This window comes from Pelodiscus sinensis, chromosome 6, assembly GCF_049634645.1.
Source record: "Pelodiscus sinensis isolate JC-2024 chromosome 6, ASM4963464v1, whole genome shotgun sequence".
NCBI classification, from domain to species: Eukaryota; Metazoa; Chordata; order Testudines; family Trionychidae; genus Pelodiscus; species Pelodiscus sinensis.
In genome coordinates this window covers 56,039,829-56,061,068 of record NC_134716.1, presented here as the reverse complement: position 1 = coordinate 56,061,068, position 21,240 = coordinate 56,039,829, and the positions used below count along the sequence as shown (strand labels likewise).

General features: G+C 41.4%; 1 protein-coding gene across 4 annotated transcripts in view; it reads left to right on the top strand.

Moving 5' to 3' along the window:
- PRR16 (proline rich 16) overlaps window positions 1-18,243 on the top strand; it is a 234,536-nt gene extending 216,293 nt beyond the window's left edge. For all 4 annotated transcript variants that reach the window (XM_006128883.4, XM_006128884.4, XM_025187639.2 and 1 more), the window contains one exon: window positions 16,455-18,243. The gene's annotated coding sequence lies outside the window, so the exon portion shown is untranslated. The remainder of the gene's footprint in view (window positions 1-16,454) is intronic.
- The last annotated feature ends 2,997 nt before the right edge of the window (window positions 18,244-21,240 follow it).

Below are 21,240 nucleotides of genomic sequence, written 5' to 3'. Positions count from 1 at the left end.
TACAGGCAGTCCCCGGGTTACGTACAAGATAGGCACTATAGGTTTGTTCTTAAGTTGAATTTGTATGTAAGTCGGAACTGGCTCCAGATTCAGCTGCTGCCACTGAAACTGACCAGGGGCTGACTACAGGAAGCCGGAGGCAGAGTTGCTCTGCCCCCTGCTTCCTGGAATCAGCCTGATCAGTTTCAACAGCTGCTGAATCTGGAGCCTGGGACAGAACAGCTGGGGCGCTGCCCGGTAGGTTCCCACAGGACCAACCCGGCAGCACCCCAGCTGCTCTACCCGAGGTGTCCCGCAACAAAAGCCTGGTCTGCTGGGGGAGGGGGGGCCCCCTCCCCTCCCCTCCCAGCAGACCAGGGAGATCCGAGCAAAGCTGCACAGGTGGAGGGACCCCGCTGCCCGTGCGGCTTTGCTCCTGTCTCCCTGGGGTGCTGGAGGGAGTCCCCCCCAGCACACCAGGGAGACCTGAGCAAAGCCGCACAGGCGGAGGTACCCCGCCGCCCGTGTGGCTTTGCTCCTGTCTCCCTGGTCTGCTGGGGGGGTCCAGCAAAGCCACTGGACCCCCTCCCCCAGCAGACCGGGGACACCCGAGCAAAGCCGCCGCCTGGGCGGCTTTGCTCGTTTGCCCAGGAGCAAAGCCGCCCAGGCGGCGGGACCCCTGCTGCCTGGGCAGCTTTGCTCCTGTCCCCCTGGTCTGCTGGGGGGGGTCCAACGACTTTGCTGGACCTCCCAAGCAGACCAGGGGGACAGGAGCAAAGCTGCCCAGGCGGCGGGGGTCCCGCCGCCTGGGCGGCTTTGCTCCCGGGAAAACGAGCAAATCCGCCCAGGCGGCGGCTTTGCTCGGGTGTCCCCGGTCTGCTGGGGGGTCCAGCGGCTTTGCTGGACCCCCCCCAGCAGACCAGGGGGACAGGAGCAAAGCTGCCCAGGCGGCGGGGGTCCCGCTGCCTGGGCGGCTTTGCTCCCAGGCAAACGAGTAAAGCCGCCCAGGTGGCGGCTTTGCTCGGGTGTCCCTGGTCTGCTGGGGGGTCCAGTGGCTTAGCTGAACCCCCGCAGCAGACCAGGGAGACCGGGAGAAGCTTTTCTCGCCCCGGAGGACACGGGTGGCGACCACCGCCCGTGAGCTCTGGGGCGAGAAAAGCCCCGTTCGTAAGTGCGGATCTGACATAAGTCGGATCCGTGTAAGTCGGGGACTGCCTGTATTACTTGCAGATTTGGTTTGTTTATCAAAAGATGTCAAATAATCATAGTCAACCAAATTTACTAACCCACTGGTTTTATTCATTACAAATACAGGATAGGGATTATATATTTAGGCACTCCATCAATACAACCATCAGCATGAACTGTTCTAGAAATATAATTCACTGCTGAGTATTATATGTGTCTTGGATTGTTGCCACAAGCATAACCTTCCCTCAATTAGTTTGATTCATTCTTACCCTACAATTTTCTTTTACACGCAGTTTGCACTTGTCAGTTTACACAAGTGTGTCAGAAATGTGGACCTCTTTCTATTAATTGTTATATCAATTGCTTATTAATTTTACAAACCTTAGAAAAATACTGTGCCAAGAACAAAGTCTTACACACATTAAAAGCTGTATTTCAGTATAAAGGGTGCTGGGGAAATGGCTGGTTTTAGAATAAATGAGGAGTCTCTTGGCTAAATAATTTTGGTAACAGGGTGGAAGGAAAGAATCTGCCCTGCCAAAAAATTCCATTCAAGTCTAACAGACATTACCATAATCCAAACAAGATGTTACTTCTGATGCTCAGCTGTCTTTTGTGGATAAAGTGACTGGGCACTGAAAAACGATTCACTACTTTTTCTTGAAACAATATTAATTTAGTCATCAAAATGAATGCACAAAATTCATTTTCCGTAACTATATGGGTATGTCTACACTACAAGTTTTTTGCGCATAAAAAGGCGGTGCATCCACACCTCGAGGGTTTTTGCGCAAGAAACTCGACAGAACAGAGGGCTTTTGCGGATAGAGCTATTCCTCTTCCCCTAAGGAATAACTCCTTTTTGTGCTACAGCTCTTGTGCAAAAAGGCAGGTGTGGGCTCTTGGGAGGAGTTTTTGCACAAGAAACCCCAATTGGAAAAAGCACAGGTGCTCTGATGGCCATTCTGTGAATGGCCATCAGTGCTTTCATGTGAAAGAATGTCCGTGCAGTGTGGACGCTCTTTTGCGCAAAAGCATATCGCTTTTGCGATGAGCTTTGAGGTCTGGATGCGCTTTTGCACAAGACATTTGCACAAAAACTCTGCAATGTAGACAAAGCCCATAAACAAACTTTTTGATAGCTGAATAGAAAAGTGCTATAAAGACACTATTCCAGAACTTAGTTTCTGATTTATCACAAACTTCCCCTGCAGGTGCTGAAGGCTCTTGGCCATAAATATACAGTGAGCATATAGCTTTCATTAACAAAAAAAGAACAAGGCTTGCTGCCTATATCAGTAGTGACATACATATATTTCTGACATATTCCTCTTTGTGATTATGGCTAGTTGCTGAATATGTTAGTATGGTGGTCTGGAGATGTGCAATTTTCAGTAAAGGGCAAGTTGCTTGATTTAAAAAGCAATATAAGGAATTACATACATTCCGAGAAATCACATATGGACCACTGTGAATGACAGGGGCAAAAGAGTATGGAGACTTATCTTTTTTTGGCCAAGTGGCTGCAACTTTATTAAATCTTAAGATAGCTTATAAGGGCAACTGGTCCTGGAAATAGGGGAAAAAGGAGGATGGGGATTAAGGCCCCAGTCACCCTTGGCCATCAACAGCTTTTCAATCCTTTTCGATCAATAGCAAGCCAACACTTCCTAGGTCATAGCCTTGTCATCAGACAGCTCTTAGGCCTTATAAACATGCCCAGATCTCTCTGTGAACGTAACCTTTTTTTCTGGTGCTGGGCTGATACCCAAATTTGCAGTGGTTCAATAAATTTTATTTTCACCCACTGCTGCTCTTCTGTAGGTGAATTCTCATCAACCCACCCGTCCCACCATTTGAAAGAAGGACTAGGAGTTAACCCATGGTAGCTCCAGCAGAGAGAGCTGCCATTGGCCAGCAGCTACCATGGCATGGACAGGAATGTGATGTTGCCTTTCACCTAACAACAGGAGCTGTGAAGAACCATTTGTTCTCATCTAATAATTGTAAAATGAAGTACAATAAAGTTCCAGTGATCTACTTGATTACTTACTGTTCTCTTTAATAAATATTGAGGTTAGACAAACAGGTAAGCAATCTAGGATGTACCTTCAAGAAGGTATTCTGGCATTTTGAACTGTGTTTTGCTTACCCATGTGGTTTGGGAAAAAATCAGTCTTTTGTAGAACTGCACTGTTTTAATCAATGCTTGATATCATATGTTTCAAAGCTGTAGAAAAAAAAAGCGTAAGATTTGTGTCTCCATCAATGAACACTTGTAAGGCTGTTCCTTTTCTCACACAGGCATTAGTGCAACTTTATTAGAGAAACAGCAAGATTAGAATGGGGGTACTCATTTTTAGAGGCCTACAGGATCTTATTTGAAGAAAGCAATAATACCCAGGTGTTTCCAAAATAAAGTACTATCCTCCAGGATTGCAGTATAGCAGGCAGATGCTGTGCCAACATAGTTAGTGAAGAGCTTCATTTTCCTGATATATTTAGAGCCAGTAAATTCAATGCAGGTCCTAGATAGCCAGTTGTTTAAAAAAAACAGAAGAGAGAAAGAGATGGTGCTGGACTGAACATCCCTAAACTTTGGGAGAGGAAGAGTTCAAAATCCAAACTCAAGCCAAATTTAAAATTTTTTGAATATTATAAACAACCTGTGCCTTCACCATGGAGCACACCAAGCCAGTGATATTGGGGTGTGAACTTTGGATGCAGATCAGGTTCTTGCAGCATGAGCCCTCATCCAATAAAAATATAATGCAGAGTATCAGAATATAATAGAACAATAATAATAGTAATAAATCCTTTATATACAAATGACCCACAGTCAGCCTGAGAAGAGCTGAGCACAAATCTGGAGCAAGAAGTAAAAAGGCATCTCGGTCTGTTTTATTGATCTTCATCCTGTAAGCCTGCCAATTGCTGGCTTGCTCCCTGCTGCAAGTTAGAAGGCTCAGCTACCAATAGCATTGATGTGCTGAGGATAAGATTCGCATGAAGGAGACCTGGACATGACCCCCTTTTGTCATCCTTACTTCCTGTGTCAGCACCTGGGAGGAGAGACTACTTGTAAACCATTCCATTAGTTCTCCAGCACCTGAGGATTTCTTTTGGAAGAGGCAGGACACTTCAGTGGCCAAATCCACTAGCATAAGGACTATTTTGCACAATCAAAGTGATATAAAGCAGCCAGAGCTCACTGTAGAATCAGAACAATTATTTTTATGGGAAAATGTTTGTGAGCATATGGCTTTGGTACCTGTCTCTTTTATTCAGTGTTGCAGCATTGTTTCATTACATATCCAGTACAAAAAGTCATTGTGATTTTTACTTTCCTGTCACATTAGCATGTTTGGGGGTAATAGTTTAATGCAAAAGTAGTGTTACTCCAGGAATCCCCATATCAGTACTGGCAGCCGAATTCATATTTAATCCTCAGTGGCAAAATATTTGTGGCAGAAGATAAAGGAAGATGTTGATTCCTGTAAAAAAACATTTGCTAACAAAGAAAGTGTTGTTTGTCAGTTGGAAACATAAATTATTTCATCCCTCAATAGGGAAATCTGTAAACAGGGAGAGCCAAAGAATTTTACAAACATCTTCTGATGTTTTGCTAAATTTTATCGGCTTGAAAGCTGGTATGGAAGGTTGGTGTAGTCTTACAAAGCTGTTCAGTTGCTTGAAGCATGGCAGAGTGATATGAAATAGACGACAGACCTCTAAATGTCAAAATAGGCAGAAATAATGGTTAACTACATTATTTCATACACAGCTCTGTATACCCACACACATCTTTTAAAAATAGGCAAGTGGAGGGCTGCCAGTTCAGTTCTCCTCTATGCAGCCTGGCTCCAGGCTGAACAAGAAAAGGTATCACTTGTCAGATGGAAGATGTTTTCTGTTAAGAACTGTTTCCAAACAAATTGAGTCATTTTAAGGATCTGAAAATAAAATGAAAACTTTAATAGCAGATGCATTCCCAATTAATATATTCATTGTGCTCTATTGTGTGTCTTAGGAGAACATCCTCTCTTCAAAGGATTGGTCAGCACCAGATAAGGCTACCTTTAACTCTGAGATGTGCCTGTGAAAGGAAATTCTGGTTATCTGTGGCAGGTACTGTCATGATCTGGGTGAACCCATGTTATGGGCTGAATTAAAACACCACTGAGATAGCTATGTGTGAGCTCACCCTTCAGTCAACATAAGGCTAAGCATACGTGTCTCCAACCCTATCCGAGGCTGCACCCCCTGTGGCAATGGCCCGGGCTGAGCACTTAGCTGCCAGCCCTGCTAACTAAGACAAAAAGTATGAGTATGTAAACCTGCCAAAAAAGGCTTTTGTCTGGGTATTGTTTTTACATAGGTGCACGTGGGAAGATGGAACAGACAAAAATGAGCAAAGACTGATCTACACCTAAAACTTAGGTTGACCTAGCTATGTTTCTCAAGGCTGTGAAATTTTGCTTCCTGACTGCTGTAGTTAGGTTGACTTAGCCCCCAGCGTCATTGTAGCTTGGTCAGTGGAAGCATTACTCCACTGATCCTGTTGGCATCTCTTTGAGACGCGGATTGCCTACACTGATATAATTCTCCCTTCTGGTGATGTGGGAAACAGCAGGGCTATAGCTATGTTGCTCTAGCAGTTGTGTTGTAGACATAACCAGAGAAAGACAGAGCACCTGTGAAGGAGCAGCTGAAAAAATGGTGACTGACCGTGGAAACAATATGGACAGAGGTTCTTGAGCCACGTGCACAAGCTACGAAGAGAATACTCATACAGTACTTGCCACAGATAACCAGAATTTCTTTTCACAGTCACATCTCAGAGCTACAGGCAGCCTTCTCTGGTGCTGACCAATTCTCTGCAGAAGGGTTGCTCCGCCCAAGATATGCAACATAATACATTGGTGCTGTGAGCAAAAAGGGCTGTTTCTTCCTATTTGATTCCTTTTGTGTTGAGACAGAACTTGGTATGTTCTTTATAAATAAACACAACTGCATCAAATAAATACCTAACACCAACTTCTGCTCCCAGCTGTCATATCCATAGGGCCCTGAACTTTGGTGACTTGGTCAAAAGGGGGCATTAGTACCAGTGAATTTGGGTTTTGATGTTTACTAAATTTGTCAAGCCCTCTGGAGTGGCTTATCAGTATGAGTGCCAAACTCAAGGCAGACTGTTAAAAATGAAGGCCCAGACCACAAATTGTTGTATGTTCTATAATTAAATTTCGACAACCAGGTATTAAGTGTGAACTCTTTCAACACTGTAACAGTCTAAACATGAAGTCATGGACAGTTCCCCTTGGGCACTTCAGGCTATCTTGCCACCCAGGTAAGTCTGCCTTTGTGATAGATGGTCTCTCATACCAAAAATCACATCATTATTCAGGTTTCTTTCAGTCCCAAAGAACCAGTCACTTACATTTGCTGAGTTGTACATTAGTTCTCTCACTGAAGACAGTTCTTGTAGCCAGTCCTGTAATTAACTAAAGATTTATTAAGTAGGAATAAGAAATGAGTTATTTATACGGTTAAAACAGGTAATCATGAACTTACAAATGAGTTAGTCTTAACTCATGGGTAAGAGAAGCTCTGTAATATGCAAATTCTATGTGTCTTCTAGTGTTAACTTAGCTACCGTATTTTAGCGAATATACCCCGCATCCAGTTATACCCCGCACCCAAATATACCCCATGGTTTTTGCTGTTTCAGTAAAACAGCCTCAGTTCCTGTGCAGCTGCCAGCCTCCGGGCGGGGGAGCGATCCAGTCGGGTGCCCTCCCCTGCGTGCAGCCACCGCCACCGCACGCCAGCCCCACCATGTGCTAGCTTGTTGCTCCTGCGTGATCCAGCTGGGCACCCTCCCCTGCCTGTAGCCACCACACGCCGGCCCCGCTGCACTCTCACTTGTTGCTCCTGGGCCAGGGCATGGCTCGGGGTGGTGGGACAGGCGCCGGCCCGGAGCAACAAGCGAGTGTGCAGCGGGGCTGGCGTGCGGCGGCGACGGCTGCAGGCAGGGGAGGGCGCCCGGCTGGATCGCAGGAGCACCATACCCCAGCCCCGCTCCTGTGCACTGGTGAGCAGGGCCAGGGGGCTGCAAGAGGGCACAGTGAGGTTGCAAGCGGGGTACAAAAGAGGCTGGGGGAGGGAGTTGCGGCGATCTGTGGTGCAGGCCACCCACCGCCCGGGACAGGGCTCCGGGCTCCTTCCTGGTACTTTTTGTAAAAAAAAAAAAAAAAAAAAAAAAGTATACCCCGCACACGAGTATACCCCGTGGGGGGAGAGGAGGGTGCAGGGTTTGTGAAAATGAATATAACCTGTGGGTTATAGTCGCTAAAAGATGGTAGTAATTTGGGGATCTCTTCCTTACACTTATATTGCCCACTTAAAATCCAAAAAGCATACTGATACAGATGTTTCAGGTCAGGGACTTTTGTTTCTTTACCCCAGAGCTCTGGGGTATGATAGGACAAAGATAGGCTAGGTTAGAACTATGATAGGACAAAGATATTTGTGCAGATACCCTCTTAATGAATGTGGGGCGGTGGAGGGGAGAAATCAACAAAATCTTTTTTTCCTTGGTGTTCCACAATGGTTTGACCAGTGGCTATATGCTTTCTTTAGTTTGTCAGGAGACAACACCTGATTTAATCAACTAGTATTTCATGCTTAGTTAATGCATCTCTCCTAACTGTGGAGGTTTCCGGTTACAAAGCAAACACCTTTATAGTAACAAATCAAATACTTACATTTTGTACTTTACACAGTGGGATATAGGCATTGTAAGTGAGGTTAACGCATGGAGCAATATTCAAGAATTTCATAAAGTCAAACACTAAATATATTTCTATAAAACTAACACTTACTTGAAAAAATGCTAAGACACAGATGAGCCAGATTGGTTTTCAGCTGTACATTTGTCACTGTTCAGTGAGGCACCTGAACTGGCACCCGTTCTACCACTGTTACAGAACTCTCTGATTTTCTCATGAAGGCAATTGAATTCATGAATACTTTATAGTATTGAAACAAACACTTTATTTGAAGTTAGCCATCATAACAATCCCTTATTTTAAGTAAAAACAACAATAAAAACAGCATCTCTTAGATATATGTAATGTAATTCTTTTTGCAGGTTCCTCTTTCATGTGTAACTAGTCCTGGATGGCATCTGTAAATATTGGTTTATCTTGGTAACAGTTTCAGTGTGGCATGTTATGTGGTATGAATTAGCACATTTTGACTATAGCCTCATGATTGCTTAGCAAAACCTTGAAACTTTGTGTGGATAACTTTCTTGACTCCCACACTTACTAAATACATTCATATATTTTTAAATAAATCTACAGATTGGCCTTATGTCCCTGGTGGGGAGCAGTGCTAAACTCAAACTGAACTTACTGAAAGTAGAACAGCTACCCCAGCTGTGAATTTAGCCCTCAATTGCTGATCATTTTTCTCACTAGAACTTTTCAAAGAAAAATAGTTATGTGAAATTTTCACATTAGCAAACAAGTAAATTGGTGTGATTTAAGAAAAAAATGTAGAAAAAACTACTTCTCCCCATCACAAGATCTATGCACCATTTGAATACCACTTAAGTTCTCCATTGATATGTAAATCTTGGTGTGATCTATTTGGGTCTGATCATGGGGATACATTTCACATTCAGTAAGATTTAAAATTAATGACATTTTAATGTTTGTGGTCCAGTGATTTCAGTGGTTCATGTATCAGTATCATACGTCTAATAGATCATTTGATCACTTGTTGCAGAGACTGAGAAATGTAGGTGGCAAGGCAATGTAATTCCTCAAGGACATGGTTGAATTATTTTATCAGTATTTCTGCAACTGAATTAATAATTGTAATATTTGATGTTTGTAAGAAAAATCATGCAGCTATTTTTGGAAGAAGTTTCATGCATGTACCGTAAATGGTCATAAAATGTACTAAATTCCTAAATTTGTAGAAAGAACTGAAGAACAAACATTAAGAGAAAAATGGGCCTCTATATTTGTGGAATGGTTGATTAATATAGTGGCTTAAAATGCATAGTAGGATATTAAGAAAAGTTTCTGACTGGCCTTTATACTGTTGTTCCAGTTGTAAGCACATATGAAGTGATTTGGTTTCTGCAAGAGTTGGAAAATAAGCAAGACATTTTATCATAGTTATATCTTTAATGTTGGCCAGGCACACTCCTTCCTGCGAAAGTTCCTTATGTGTGTTGTATTCTCCTATTGCCAAAAATAGTTGTACTTAATATAAAGTATTTATACTAAAGTATCACTTAGGGGCTCAAATCCTGATGGGGCCCCATTTTGTTATGCAAATGCATGTTTAGATGGTAAACTTGTACAAGTACATCATTTAAACAGTAGTCTTCAGATATCTATTGTATTGTACTAATCCTTTCTTCATATGTTTTTGAACTCATTAAAGCCAATGAGCCAGATTCTCAATTGGCGTAAATTAGTATAGCTCTCTGAGAATATCTGAATTTCCTGAAAAAGCTCTAGAATCGTCAGTGCTGTGGTAAAATAAAACCAAGGACAATTAGAGTAAGAGCAGTGCTATTGTGCATGCAGTGATAATAAGTGTGATCTAACTGTAAAAATTATTAATTACAGTGAATAAAGGAAACCAGTCAACATTATTAACAAGAGCTAATTTTAGATTTTGAGACATTTAGTTCAAGGTTATAGGCAAAAGCATTTTTAACGAAGATAGTGTGGATTCTAATTGATTTCATGTTGGTAAACTGATTTATTTACAGGTTTAATAGGTCAGGCTGATGATTTCCCTGAGTAATTACTACTGGAAAATTACTAGAAGTAAACGCATATTCTGAAAGGAGGGTAGCTTGAATAACATAACAATTGCTTTACACAAAGGTGGTGAGGAGAGGTGTTAACATTCTGTTTTGCTGAAATGTGAACGTTAGCTTTGGTTTGGCCTGGGACACAAACCTTTGAACATAGTCACACACTGCTGAACATGGATTTATTAATAATAGTTTATAAAGTTTGAGGGAACCTTCCTGGGCCAGTAGCAAAGGAGCAAAATCCCAGCAATAAGGGAAGGAAGCACTTACCAAAGGATACCAGGTACAGCCTCCTTTCCGGAGCCTGTGGCACTCAATGGCCAGATATGTATGTACGGGGGCTGATTGAGCAACATTCCTGAGTTCCCCAGGATTTAATCTGGAGCAAAGGCCATGTGTACCCTCTTTCAACTCTGTTCCAGAAGCCCCACCCTGAACTAGGAATGGGACACCAACCTGAGGGTATGTCTACACTACCCCCCTAGTTCGAACTAGGGGGGTAATGTATGCATACCGAACTTGCTAATGAAGCCCGGGATTTGAATTTCCCGGGCTTCATTAGCATAAAGCCGGCTCCGCCATTTTTAAAAGCCGGCATGTTCGAACCCCGTGCCGCGCGGCTACACGCGGCACGGGCTAGATAGTTCGAACTATGTAGCCATTCCGATCTATCTGGAACGAGGCGTACAGATAGTTCGAACTATGTAGCCATTCCGATCTATCTAGCCCGTGCCGCGTGTAGCCGCGCGGCACGGGGTTCGAACATGCCGGCTTTTAAAAATGGCGGAGCCGGCTTTATGCTAATGAAGCCCGGGAAATTCAAATCCCGGGCTTCATTAGCAAGTTCGGTATGCATACATTACCCCCCTAGTTCGAACTAGGGGGGGTAGTGTAGACATACCCTGACAGATGATCACCCATTTGGTGGTCAGGAAGGAATTTTTTCACTCCTAGAGACAATTGGCAGAAGCCCGGGGATTTTTTTCACCTTACTCAATACACTATGGTGCTTAAAGGTATTGTAGATAGGAAAGTGCTTGTTATTAGCTGAAGTATTTGCCTTAAGTTGTAAATTTGTTGGAACTCCAGCTTGTTTCCAGTGAGGTAAAAAGGGCAAAAGGAATTGTGCAATTAAAATGTGCAATTGAAATGTTTCCCTTTAATAATGTTGAAGTAAAACACTTGACTTTTTCTGAATATTTTTATTTGATCATAAACAATTCAGTGACGCTAACATAAATTCATAAAACATTTCTGTTATGGAATCTGCATTTTTCATCAACAAAAAAATTTTAGTTCTACCAACCTAAATAACATATAACTATTTCATATGTGGGTTCAGTGTATAATTTTAAATCCATATTACATTGTATGTGTCTTAAGTGACCTGGAAATGCAGTCTGAGAGTACCAGTGGGGATTTTAATACTGTAAGTTGGAGACCTGAGTAAATATCCTGTAGTCCATCGTTAAACAGAAGTGAGTGTTTATACTACCCTTTAAATTAGTGTTCATTTACTATTTAAATAAATATTTACTTAGGGCACTTCTACATAGCAGGGCAAAAGTCAAATTAAGCTATACAATTTCAGCTACATCAATTGCGTAGCTGAAGTCAAATTAGCATAATTCGACTTTTGGCTCTGTCTACACAACAAGAAGTCAATGGAAGAATACTCCTCATTCAACTTTACTAACTCCTCCTGAAATGAGGAGGAGTAAGAAGTACTCCAGCTCACCATTATTTTGAAATAATGGCTTGCTATGTAGGCATGCTCTGTTATTCAAAAATAACGCTACTTTGTAGACATACCCTTAGTGCCCTTATGTGTTTTTCTCTCACATTACAATACCTTATTAAAAGCTATCTATACAACACTCTACTCAACAGCTTGGTAGGAAATCTGTTAACTGAAAGATGTTAATAGCTTTCAATTTGTGTGTGTTTTTTTAATAAAGCAGGGATGTTCTCTTTACCTGGTTTCTGTGTGTTTCAGAACATTGCAAAACTATGTTTTCTATGGGAGAGCCCATGTTAGAATACAAAAGACCAATTTTTAGACATTATGTGACAGTACAAAAGTATTCATCTGTGCCCTGGAAATGAATCATGCAGTGGAGGTTAACATCCAAGATAACACATGCTTCTAGGAGAATACAAATAAACCTTTCATGTTTCACATGGATATGAATTTAGTAATATTGAGAAACTACATGTTGGGGGGAAAAAGAAGAAAGTGATTTTGATATCACTCATAAGGGAATTCATTGTTGTTCTGTTTGAGGAAGGACATTCTGACAGACAATATTGATAATATTATTCATGTTTGTATTGAATTGATTATACCATTTACAATTAAATGTAGATGTACTGATTGTAGAATTTCCATCTTGCTGCACAATCCAAAAACTTTGGTACCACTGCACGGTTTTTTTCCATAATGTAGTAGTAGCCTGAGGAACTTATTGGTTCAGTTTTTTCAGGCCAAAAATTTCATGAACTGAAAAAGAGTGACATATTTCTATGAGATAGGATTTTATATGCAATTTAAACTTTCAGTACTAACTATCTAGGACTAGGATGGAACTTTCCTAATGACAAGTTATACCGTAATTGTCCAATATAGTATTTCTGTGAGGGGCAAAATACATGAGCCACTGCTCTGATCTGATATGGCAATTCCTATGTTATATACACCTGCATTAAGCCAACAGTGAATTGCTAGCTGACTTTTTTTCTCTAGTACCTGACAGAATGATTATGTTGCAGGTGTGGCCTTGCTTTGTCTTTCAGTAGAAGTGAAGTGACTGACCCCCCTGGATACCAGATTCATAGGGAAATGACTGTTTCTGTTTGTTTGTGCCCACACAAGCCTTTCTCCATCCACACCACCCGGTCACGTGGTGAATAGAGATTAACAGTCACTTCTTGCTTTTGATTGCTAGGTCCACGGTGGGGACAAAACCCAGCTCAGAAACTGCAGCACAGTAACAGTGTTTTATTTTCTTGTTTGTGGACTGGAAGGCTGCAAAAATTGGAGCAAGAACCAAGATCTGCTACAAAGTTTAAAATATGGTTACAGTGAAGGAAATGATGGCATGAAACTGGAATATTACAGATATTCTTATGTATATTCTGAGTCTTAAGTCCTTGTTTTAGTAAGAAAAGTAAGTTATTAGTTTGTTTCTTTTTCTTCACTTCTAGTAATGCCCAACTAGTGCAGCTGTTATGACAAAGTGATAGGGATTCTTCTGTTCTGACATCGTATATAATAGACTTTTAAGCTAAGTTCCAGTTGCAGAAACTTCATTATTTATGATAATGTGGGACCATGAAGAGCCCAGATTGGCTTTCATATCCCTTGTTGAATGTGCATTTTTTTCAGCCTTCTTTAAGTGTAGAATTCCAAGATGGAGGTTACTGAGTACACTGACTGACTGCTCAATACACTAAAATTAGAGCATAGGCGCGCTCTCTAAATGTGCAACGTTTTTGTTATTCTTGTATGAATAGTCTCCAGTTTGTCCATATGTTTCCTGAAATGTGGGATCCAGAACTGGAAATGACACTTCAGTTGAGGCCAAATCAGCATGGAATAAAGGAAGAATTATTTCTCATGTCTTGTTTACAATACCTTGGTAATACATCCCAAAATAATGTTTGCTTTTTATTTATTTAAATTTTTTGCAACAATATTATCCTGTTAACTCAAATTTAGCTTGAGATCCACTATGACCTGAGTGCCCTTTCAACAGTACTCCTTTCTAGGAAGTTATTTCCTTTTTATATTTGTGCAACTGATCTGATTGTACCTTCATAAGTGATGTACTTTATATTTGTCCTGATTGAATTTCAGCCTATACATTCCAGCTAGGTTTTATTTCCTAGTTTGTTTATGAAAAGGTTGTGAGAGACAGTATCAAAAGCCTCATTAAAGTCAAGATCTGCTACTTCCCCCCCATCCACAAGACTTGTTGCCTTGTCAAAGAAAGCCATTAGGTTGGTTTAATATTATTCATTATTGACAAATCGATGGTGATTGTCATTTGTCATGGTATTAACTTCTAGGTATTTGCAAATTGAGTGTTTAATTTTTGGGTACTAAAGTTAAGCAGACTGGTCTGTAATTCTTTAGGTTGGCCGTATTCCCCTTTGGATAGATTGGCACTGTTTGCCTTTTTTTTTTTTTTTTTTTTTGTCCTTTGAAATCTTTCTTCTCTCCCAAGTCTTTTCTAGGATAATAATTCATGGTGCAGCTATCTTCTCAATCAGCTCCTTGAGTACTATAGAATGTATATCATCAGGCTTTGATAACTTGAAGACATCTAACTTGTCTAAATAATCTTAAAACATTCTTTCCCTATTTTAGTCCATGTTCCTACCTCATTTTCACTGGCATTTGTTAGATTTGCAATTGCTACTAAACTTTTTTTCTGAAAACTGATTCAAAAAAGTCATTCAACACTTGTGCCATTTCCACATTTTCTGTTAGGCTGTGTCTAGACTGGCAAGTTTTTCCGCAAAATCATCTGCTTTTGTGGGAAAACTTGCCAGCTGTCTACACTGGCCGCTTGAATTTCTGGAAAAGCACTGACGATCTCATGTAAGATTGTCAGTGCTTTTCCGGAAATACTATGCTGCTCCTGTTCGGGCAAAAGTCTTTTTCCGAAAGACTTTTGCGCAAAAGGGCCAATGTAGACAGCACAATAATGTTTTCTGCAAAAAAGCCCCGATCGCGAAAATGGCAATCGGGGCTTTTTTGCGGAAAACTGCGTTTAGGTTGGCCACGGACGCTTTTCCACAAAAAGTGCTTTTGCGGAAAAGCATCCTGCCAATCTAGACGTGCTTTTCCGAAAATGCTTTTAACGGAAAACTTTTCCGTTAAAAGCATTTTCGGAAAATCATGCCAGTGTAGACGTAGCCTTATTGTTTCTCCCTTCTTATTCGCCCAATTTACTCGTGTCCCCTGTCCTTGGTCTTCCTCTTGCTTCTTATGTATTTGCAGAATGTTTTCTTGTTAACCTTTATGTCTCTATGTAGTAGAATCTTCTTTTGTGTGTTGCCCTTTCTAATTTTGTCCCGATGTACTTAAACTATTTGTGTATACTCATTCTTTGTAATTTTCACTTGTAGGATTCACTTTGGGGTTTCAGATCATTGGAGGTCTCCTAGTTGAGTCACTGTGAACTCTTGCCTGTTTTTCCTGTAAAATGGGATAGTTTGCTCTTGTGCCTTTAGTAGTCTCTCTAAAAAACTTCCAACTCTCTTGAACTATTTTCCCCCTTAGGCTTGTTTCCCATGGAAGGAACCACACCTGGGAAAAATCCCTACAACAGGAAAATGGCCTGATAAAACTACCTTTTGTATATTTGAAATTTCCTGTGAAGGACTACTCATGCAAAACGTTTCAACACAATAACAACAATTTTTGAACATTGTAAGGTTCAGTTTCACCAAAAGGACTAATAATTAAGTCGGACCTCTTAAGCTAGCTGAATTAGTATCAAACTTTAATATTAGAGAATCAATAGGATAGGAAGTGTTCTAGTTGGTTCAGTGATCCAAAGGTAAACATAGAAGTAAAAACAGACTGCATTGCTTCAGTATATCAGTTTTTCTCATGACGTACAGCAGTATATTATAATGCAAACAAGCCTAGGCAAAAAGGACTACAGTGATGGATTATGTAATAGATTTTTTTAAACCCCAACTTCATACCAAAGTTTCCAAAGGAGTCGCTCAGTTTGACTTCTTAGAAGTACTTTAAAGTTTTCTTTTCAAGAAGGATTACAGATTTACTTCTGATTTTTCTTAATTTATTAAGAGTTTCTTTTTTAAAAAGTACTATAGTTGAAGAGGGCGTTCTGTTACAGATGTAAACACTTCTAAGTACACGAATTTCAAAGCTTCTCATTTATGTTTTGGGCATCTAAATTATTGTCATTGATTGCAGGGGTTTGTATGTGGTGGCAAGCAGGGGCCTGGGCCCCTCAATAATGGTTGGGGGCTCAAAACGTCTCTGGCCCAGGGCTGCAAAGGCAGTGAGCTCCTTCCTAGGGAGAGGGCAAGAGGGAGGGTAGAGAGAACTCCTGCTGGGATTGGGATAGTGGGAAGTAAATAGTGCCTTTGGGGGGAAGGAGCACAGAGGATGCTCCTCCAAAAGGGGTCAAATTTAAATACCTGCATATACCCCTGTTTGGTCATGTCCTCAGTTGGTGTAAGTGGTGTAATTCCATTGACATAATTGGAACTAAACCCATTTACACCCACTGAGGATGTGGGTCTGTATCAACACTCCATTTATCAATCCAGTGCTTAAAGAATTTGGAATTATGAGGACTGGTACTTAAATGAAAAAAAATGAAGCTCTTCCCTATTCGGATTTTTATTTAACTGTGTCTTTAAAATTTAGTTTTCTGTTTTGTTTTCTCTTTGACAGCTCCTTCAGGCTGGAAGGAATATCTACATTTGGAGGCATGTCAGTTATTTCTTTGATGTTGGATTCGTCATTGTGACTTCTTGCAGGCCAGATCTGATGAAAGTAACCAGGAACCTGACCCTCCTTGGAGCATGGAAGCCCTTAGAGTCAGAGCACAACGAATCACTGGTGTAATCTACATCAAATCATCTGCCTCAGATCTGACAGCTTTGAGCTGAGTCCTGACAAAAGCCACAGCCTTAAATTTTGCTCACATGGAAAGAAAAATAAAGAGGACTAAATACCTTGCCCCATTACAGAAACAACTGTCTCCAAGCCTGACATTTGAGGAGTTCAATACTGAGCAATTAGAGTAATAAACAATAAATCAATTTATCATGAGGTCCAGCCAGCATCCAAAAAAAAAATTTAAATATGTAGCCAAAAGGAAACATGAAGCACTTGAGTGATTACAGGAAAAGCAATGCATGTACTACAACAGAGGAATATTGCTGTTTGTGGGAAAAGAAGACCTCTACCATCCCTTGTACATATTCAAAGCCATAGAAGATTGGAGCATCATTAATGCTCAAATGCTTGAAAGGATGTTGTCTCCTGTTCTCCACCTGAATCTGAAAAAAAAAATCCGTATTACAGATTGCATTTCAATGCACTTCTAATATTTGCACTGTCACTTCCATTCAGGGTAATGATGTGTGCCATCATTTGCACAGATGGCCCTATGAGATTTTAGACCACAACAAGCTGTATCTTGCAGGGGCTCCAAAAGGAATTAAAAAGAAAAAAAGGTGAAGAAAATTAATACAGTGAGGATTTCTCCCCACAAGAAAATAGTCCTGAAGATTAATAAATATATATATGAAAAAGCATCAACATGATAAAGGGGATTTAAAAAGGGATCTAATATTTTTGTTAATGAAATTCATTTTATATCACAGTAACAGCCAATAGATTGAACCTATTAAACGGTATACCCAGAATGTTCCTGTTGGACATTGAAAGTATCCTCCTAAATAATATCAATGAAAAAAGGCATTTGTAATATGTATTTGACATATAATTTTTATAGCCATTTATCTATGCTACATGGAGAAATGTAAAAGACAAACAAACAGCGTTTTCAGTTTATTTTTCTAAATAAAATGTGTTGTTTGTATTATTTGCAGTCACTTATTTTAGATGGCATTCATAACCCCAAAAAGGATTTAAAGATGGAACCAAAACACAATAACTGTTTTGCCATGTTAAATCGTAACGATTTGCAGACTGAAAGCTTTAATATAAATACTATAATTTGTAAAATTATAAAGTATATTTATACTGGCAAATATGTATGGAAAGAAGAGGAGGTATTTTAACTCTTAGTTTCAGTACATAGGTTATTTTGGTAGTCATATGAAGGAATGTGAACTTATATAATTAGTTAAGGGTTTATTTTCTCCTGTGGTAATACATTTTAGCAAATGAAGTTTCAAATGCCTAGGAATTCAAAGAATGAATCTAATCTTGATGATTTTTCAGAATTACACACAGTCCCCTTGTCAAGTGATTCATTTAATCTAGGGACCACTTTTTTCATATTGTAACATACTCACCAGGCCACTAAAGATGCCGCTGTTTGGTCATGAAAAATGTGAAAACTTGAGGTAAGAGAGATTGACGATTACAATCATCTGCAAATTTTCATTTAGGAACAATCATTGTATCTGTCTAATGGAGTATTTTGTTATCAAGTCATTGAACACATTGATTCTAGAGCTGTTTTGAATAAAAATATATTTTTCCTTTTTTCATAATCTTCTAGCCTGTGTGTAATTTTAGGAGAAAGTGAATCCTGTGATATCAACTTTCTTTAATCATCAGCTTTGATCTAACCACACTTTGTTTGCTCTTGAGGAACATATTAATTAATCATTCAATAGGGAAAAGTGTTCTCTCAAAAATGATCTCTTCTAATGCATACTTACATTTAAAATGGATAAATAGCTTAGTACTCATGCCTCTCAAAAGAGGGCACAGAGGGTGAGGGGATCAAGCAGAGCCCATATGCATGGGTAGCCAACAATGTCAGCTCTCCATGTGTGCTGGCTTCACAGACCCACCTACCCCCTCTTTGTTGCCTTCTACAGAGGTAGTGCAGGGTGGGCAGGAGCCGCTGGCTCCATGGAGCAACTTGCCTACCCCCTGTGCTGCTACTTCTTTCAACAGCGCTGGTGAAGGGGGGCAGGGGAGGCTGCCATGAAGCAGCCTCTGTCTGCGGGCTGGCCCAGATTCACTGGGGACAGAGGCTGTTCCATGGCAGCAGCCTCTGTCCATGGGGATGGTTTGAGCTCCTTGCAGACAGAGGTTGCTCCAGAATCCCATATAGCAGCCTCTGTCTCAGGGGATTCTGGTCCCACAACAGACAGCGGCTTCTCCGTGGCAGCAACCCCTGTCCACGTGGGATCCAAGCTCCCCGCAAACAGGGTCTGCTCTGTTGTAGAGAAACTTCTGTCTGCGGGAAGCTCAGACTCCCCACAGACAGGGGCTGTTGCTGCTCTGCACTGCTGCCTCTGTTTCAGAGGCAGCAGTGTCGGGCAGCAATCAGAAATCTGTCTGGTGAGGGAGCTGGTTTTTAAACTGGCTCCCCTTGTGGACCGACTCCTGCCTGCCATCCCACACTGCTGCCCCTGATACAGAGGGAGCAGTGCGGTGAGGCAGAGGGCTCCCCAGAAGTGGAGCCAGAAGCACATGGGGGCTAAAATTTGATGCAATTTCATAACTATTCAATTACATGCTATCTAACATCCCCAGTTTAAACCTGCTAGGGACCCATTCTGCAGATGATGGCAAAAAAACACCAAGGTTTCTGCCATTCTGATCCGGAGGAATACTCCTTCCCAATCCTAAATATTGAGCAGATACATCTGAACATGTGGACAAGGCCCACCAGCCAGACATCCAAGAAAGAATTCTTAGTTGCAACTTAGGGAAAGTCTACACTAGGAAATTATTTTGAAATTACTCCCAAAGTAACTATTTTGAAATAGCATGCACACACCAGGGAAACCTCGAAACTACTCTGTGACAGGCTCTGTTACTGTGGATGTGCTACCTGAACCGAGAGACCCAGGAAACACTGGGGAGTAGTTATTCTGAAATAGCAGCAGTGGAGCATCCACACTACCATTATTTTGAAATAACTATTTCAAAATAAGTGTTATTCCTTGTGGAAAGCAGGAGTTATTTCAAAATAACTGATCCATTATTTTGAACTAAGGGGCTTGGTAGTGTGGCTGCTTTGCTTGTTATTTTGAAATAAGGGGAGTAACTTTGAAATAACTCTCTAGTATAGACCAGGGCTTAGCGCCCTGAACATCTAGTGTTCCAGAAATGGATATTGCAGATATTTGCTGGTAGCAATCACAGATCAGCTACATGCCCTTGTAGGCAATCACTTCATACCAGCCCCTCTATAAACCTGTCAAGCTGACTCTTGAAACCAGTTAGGTATTTTGCCCTCACTGCTCCCTTTGGAAGGCTGTTCTTGAACTTCACTCCTCTGCTCATTAGAAAATTTGTCTAATTTCAAGCCTAAACTTGTTGATGACTAATTTATATCAGTCTATTCTCATGCCCATACTGGTACTTAAATAACTCCTCTCCCTCCCTAGTATTTGTCCCTCCAATACTGAACAATCTTATCTCCCTTCTGCCCTCTTTTGGTTAGGCTCATCTAGCCAAGCTCTTTGAGTCCTTTATTTTGTTTGTGACATGAGGTTTATAAATAGAGAATCCTCATTTTGTGTTTGCTAATTTTCTACATTATCCATAATTATTTAAACTACAGGTTCACCCTCTCTAAACTATGTATGTTTCTGGACCAGAGTGGCCTAGTGGAGGCCTGGTGACAGGAGCCCTGAGGCAGCAGGAGTCCATCTGGGCTGGCTGCAAGGCAGCTGGGGGTTGAGAGCCCTGCCACAGGAGTCCAGGTAGGCCAGTGGCAGAGCGGCCAGAGCACCAGTGGGCTGCAATGGGGCAACAATCTGCCAGGGAGGGGCCGGGAGCTCCAGCAGCAGGCAGCGGTCTGCCACTGGGCATGGGACACCCACTGGCTGGGCTGTGATCTGCCACGGTGGGGCCAGGAGCCCTGGTAGCAGGGGCTTAGGCTGCCATGACAGGGTCAAAAACCCAATACTGCAGCAGTCTGCTGGTAGAGCCCACAGAGCCAGGAGCCCAGCACAGAGTGTGGGTGAGGTGTCCAGTGGGATGTGAAGGAAGGGAACCAGTCGGGAGTCTGGTGGTCAGGGCAGGAGCAGAGCTGACTGCGGGCTGGTGGTGGGGGGCGGGGAGGGGGTGAAAGAGGGAAGACAATCTTCCCAGGTCCAGTAAAATCCCTCATTCAGGACCAGTCAGTGCCAGACCAGTATGATCCAACCTGCACAGCATTCAAAATAGCCATGATATAATTTTTGGTGTTCATATTCCCATAAATCATACTTCCAGCTGTACTTATGGAAAGTTTTTGCTTTCGGCAAACAAGCGCTTGTTTACCAAAATGTTGCAAATCAATGAGAAAAAATGCAATTTAAATCAGAGAATGAATACTTGCAGATGCATTTTCTTCCTTACTTACACAACTCTAGAGAAGTCATGATATTTTTAATATACTAACTGCACCTGGCACACATGCAGTTGTATAAGGACAGAGACAGTAAGGCTTTGTCTAAAATACAGTCCTCAAAGAGGAATGTAAAAGAAGCTGACAGAAAATTCAAATGAAGCGCGGATTTACAAATCTTGCACT